At 55.3% G+C, this 4,471-nt stretch overlaps 1 pseudogene; it reads left to right on the forward strand.

The window, feature by feature from the left end:
• The first annotated feature begins 1,026 nt into the window (after positions 1 to 1,026).
• On the forward strand, positions 1,027 to 4,471 carry LOC123081252 (uncharacterized; annotated as a pseudogene).

Below are 4,471 nucleotides of genomic sequence, written 5' to 3' on the forward strand. Positions count from 1 at the left end.
TCCATGTTGAGTTGCCTTGCACTGTCATGGTCGGGTCAGTCTGGCCCCAAAAATGCTAGACGTACAAAAGATTACAGGATTTTACAGGATCTTTTCATCTAGTAACCAATCATAAACTTGGCCCCCTGATTTTCAGGGGGGTGAGCCGTGTTCCTCACCTATTGACCAATCAAATTAACCCTATTTGTAAAACCTTATAACTCTTTTGTACGTGTAGCGTTACTCGTCTGGCCCTACCTGCTGCCCGTGTGCTAGAGCCAGGGCCGGGCCTGGTCTCGTTTGCGTGGCGTTGCAGGTCCCCCTTCATTTCTAGAAATAGTGGCACGTTTCTTTGCTCAAATATACCTTTTGTATTCTTGCCCTTTATATGCCAGCAGTACAAGTAAGTAACGCCACACACATTAGTCGGCACCTCATTATCTCCGGGATAGATACTGATAATCTGGGCGATCTCCAGCATCGTCTGTGTTGTGTTGTGATCACTCTACACGCAAACAGCAGTGTCTTTTTTTTGCGGGGTGCAAACAACAATGTTTGTCCTGGCACTAATGCCATTAATAGCTGGGAGTACTTAGAACTCATCTAGATGAGATATAATTTGGTCTCATTGACTTTGAAAATAAGAACAGATACAACCCATATCAACACACACGCATCTTATAGCATCACATCCAATGGCTATAAAAGGTGAATGAGACAAAATTATATTTCATCTAGATGAGTTCTAGCAAAACTGATACTAATATATGATATTATATATAATATTATGGGAGGCAGTATCATACACTAGTATCATATGCATGATATTAGTATATGATCCTTCCAGTAGTAGAGATTTGACCGCATTAGTGGCATTAATTAGTCTGCTTGCTTGTGCATATCCAACCATCCATCTATCCATCTGTAGAGTTGAGGTCTCCTTTTATATATATGCGGTGTACTTGTACTGGCTGCGCAAGCTACATCCCATAGACATTGTTCAGTTTCGGTCGTGTCTGTCCTCCTTGCTTGCTGACGATGTCGAACATGACGGTGACCAGATCATCTCCGGAGGACCCTCATGTCGCTGCCGGCGAGCAGCAGCAGCCGCAGCCGCAGCGGCAAGCTGCGGACAAGGCGCCTCGCACCACCGAGGAGGAGCCGGTGGATTTTACCAATATTTCCCGGTTTGGTTGCCTGTCTCCTCTCACTGCTGATTTTTACCAATGTTTCTCGTCTCACTGCCTCAAATTCTTTTCTTTCCCCACTCGATGGCTGTTGTGACTGATTGCAGAGTTTTCGTGTTGATTTTGTTCTGTATTAGGATTTCTTTTTGGTCTGTCATGGCGAAAGATTCATGCTTTCGACCGATTGTTTCCATGTTGTCGCTGCAGGCAGTACCGTGTGTGCTTATTTTTGTGGATTTCTGTCGAGCAGATCTTCGAGTGCTCGGGTTTCGCACTTCAGTTTCTGCAGTTCGTAGATGTGGTTGCGTTTTAGAACTAATTTTGGTTTTGGTTTACAGTTCTCGCGATGAGGGGAAGAAGTTTTTTGCTGTTGGTTTCATATTGTATCCCAAGTGTTTGACTTGGTTCCGTTCGATCCAAGTCACTGGCTAACATCGTATCTGCATTGTCTGATCTTGTTTTCCATGCAGGTACCAGAGGATCAACCCAGAGTCCGTTCCAGTCCCAAGTGGCAGCGGCAGCGGCAGTGGCAGCTCCACCACCAGGAAGCTAACAGAACACGCACCATCACCCATACCAAGCATGGACGAGCGCAACGGGGCCACAGCCGTGGACGCCGACAACTCGAGCCTCGCGTCCTACCTCGCTCGCGCCTCGCTCAAGCAGCGTTGGCCAGGAGGGCGTCCGGCGTCCTCATCCGCTGTCATCGTGAGCGATCACCAGCTGCACAACACCTCCGTGCACTCCTCGCAGGGACTCAACCTGGGCGGCGGCCTCTACGACTTGGCAGCCCAAGCCTCCGAGGTATCCAACAGCCTCGGTGGCGCGGTCTACACCTTCGACGCCCAGGCCTCCCAGGTATACAACAGCCTCGACGGCGGCCTCTGCAACCTCGCCGCCCAGGCTACCCAGGGAGCCGACCTCGGCGCAGGCGAGATCTACAACCTCGCCGCCTAGGCCACCCAGGGAACCAACCTCGGCGGCGGCAGCAGCAGCAGCCGCATCGCCATCGCCGCGCCGAAAGACCCCGTCCCGCTCAAGTGGGGCCACAAGAAGCGCTCGCGCGCCCGCCGCGAGCCGCACGCGCTCGCGCCCACTCCAACTCCTGCACCCGTACCGGTGCCTACTCCTGCGCCAGCACCGGTGCCCACTCCCACCCCCGCGGCTGAGCCCCTGCTGATCCCCGCTTAGGCGCATTGCTGGGCCATCTTAAGGCTGAAGAAACGCCCAGCGGCGCAAGGCCAGGCCCAGCCGCGCGCGGAGGCGGAGAAGCTGATACCACCGCCGAGCGCCTGCGGCCCCGTCATCCTCGACACCTCGCCACACAGTCCTCGCGCTGCGACCGTCTCGCCACTGCCACCTCATGCCACCACCATGTCGCCACTGCCATCACACGCCGCCACCCTCTCGCAGCAGAGGTATGCACGCCACGCCCCATTCCGCGTCAACGCCAGGTAAGGTAGCCACCATGGGACCTTCCCGACATCCACGGCGGTAGCGTCCCCACTCCGTCTGTGTTGTGCCGTCTCGGTCGGGCCGGTCCGGTCGGGTCCGTGCCGCTGCCCGTGGGCTCGGGTCAGGGCCGAAACGGGTCTCGCTTGCGTGGCGTTGTGGGTCCCCCTCCATTTTTTAGAAAAAGTGTCGCGTTCTTTACTCAATTACACCATTTGTATTCTTGCCCTTTATACGCCAGCAGTACAACAAAGTAAGTAACGCCGCACGCATTAATTGGCACCTCATTATTCTGGGCGATCACTCTACACGCAAACAGAAGTGTCTATCCTGGCACTAATGTCATTAATAGTTTCGTTCTATTGTATGTATATGCGGGTGCAGACGAACTGGTGATATCACCGCTAAATCGGCATTAGTAGTAGAGATTTGATACATGCATTAGTGGCATTAGTGTGCTTGCTTGTGCATATCCAACCATCTATACATCCATCTGTAGAGTAGTACTTGTAGTCACTGGGCAGGCCAGATCGCATAGGCATTGCTCAGTTTAGGTCGTGTCCGTCGTCCTTGCTTACCGATGATGCCGAAAATGACGGTGACCAGATCATCCGCGGAGGAGCCTCATGCCGCTGCTGGCGAGCAGCAGCAAGTGGCGGACAAGGCGCCTCGCACCACCGAGCAGGAGCCGGCACCCAAGGTGCATGAGCCTAAGCCGCCGCAGCAGCAGCCGAGGCGGCAGCCGTACCGTCAGGCGGCGGACAAGGCGGCTCACGCCAGCAACGGCGAGCAGGAGCCGTCGCCCAAGGAGGAGCCTAGGCAGCCGACGCCGCTGAGGCAGCAGCCACCGCGCCAGGCATCGATGAAGGAGAAAGGCAAGGCGCCGATGGTGCAGGAGCCCCCAGCGGTGGCGCGACACGTCGCGCAGAGTGCGGCGGCCGCTGCGGTGGCGGCGGTGGCCCGGCCGCCCGTGCCGTTCGTCGCGACCCAGCTCACCCGCAGAGAGAAGGAGGACTGGTTCGCGATGACCGGCGGCAGGCTGCCCTACTGCCCCCAGCAGTGCCGCCCCAAGGCCGTAGAGGACAAGCTCCAGGTACGCCACGCACCGCCATTCTTTTTTTGTCCGTTTTCCATGCATGCATTCGTCTCGGTGTTACTACGAGCGGTAAGGCTGACACGATGGACGATGTGTTGGCGCAGAAACTGTTCCCGGGGTAGACGCTGCCTGAGGTGACCAGGGCCAGGTACATGGTGCGCCAGAAGAAGCAAAAGAAGGTACACCACTCCATCTCCACTGCACACTTTTTTTGTTCTCTCTTTCAGCAGCCAAGCTTGATAATGTTTGTGTTGTTTTGCAGCGGGCTGGCCTGCGAGCAATGGCGTAGGAGGACGACCTGAGCTCTGAGAGGTGCGATTCCGACGACGACACGGCGGGAGAAGAAAATCATTTTGGCGTCGTCGATGCGGAGGAGCGTGGTAGCCGGAGGAAGAGGGGTTGAAGGCAGCAGTAGATTCATGGGCATTCCATGAGCGTCAGTCGAAACAAACAAAAAACAAAAAAGAACTCTAGCCAGCATTCGGCTCTTTTCCTTTTCTTAAGACTTTCGTTCGGTTGTGTCGTCGATGACAAATGGTTCGTTGGTTTACAAATGGCCGGTCTAAGCCCGCCGCCGCTGTTTTCACGCCTCCGTGGTCGGGCCGGGGTGGCGGCGGGCTGGTTGGTCGAAGCCTGCTGCCACTGTTTCCGCTCCTCCGTGGTGGGGGCCGGGGTGGCGGCGGGCTGTGCAGAGTACCAGACTTGCTGAGCCTGGGGAAGAGCTTGGAAGAGGAGACAAACCTTTTTGCTCAGTTTA

This window comes from Triticum aestivum, chromosome 1B (assembly GCF_018294505.1).
Source record: "Triticum aestivum cultivar Chinese Spring chromosome 1B, IWGSC CS RefSeq v2.1, whole genome shotgun sequence".
Lineage (NCBI taxonomy): Eukaryota > Viridiplantae > Streptophyta > Magnoliopsida > Poales > Poaceae > Triticum > Triticum aestivum.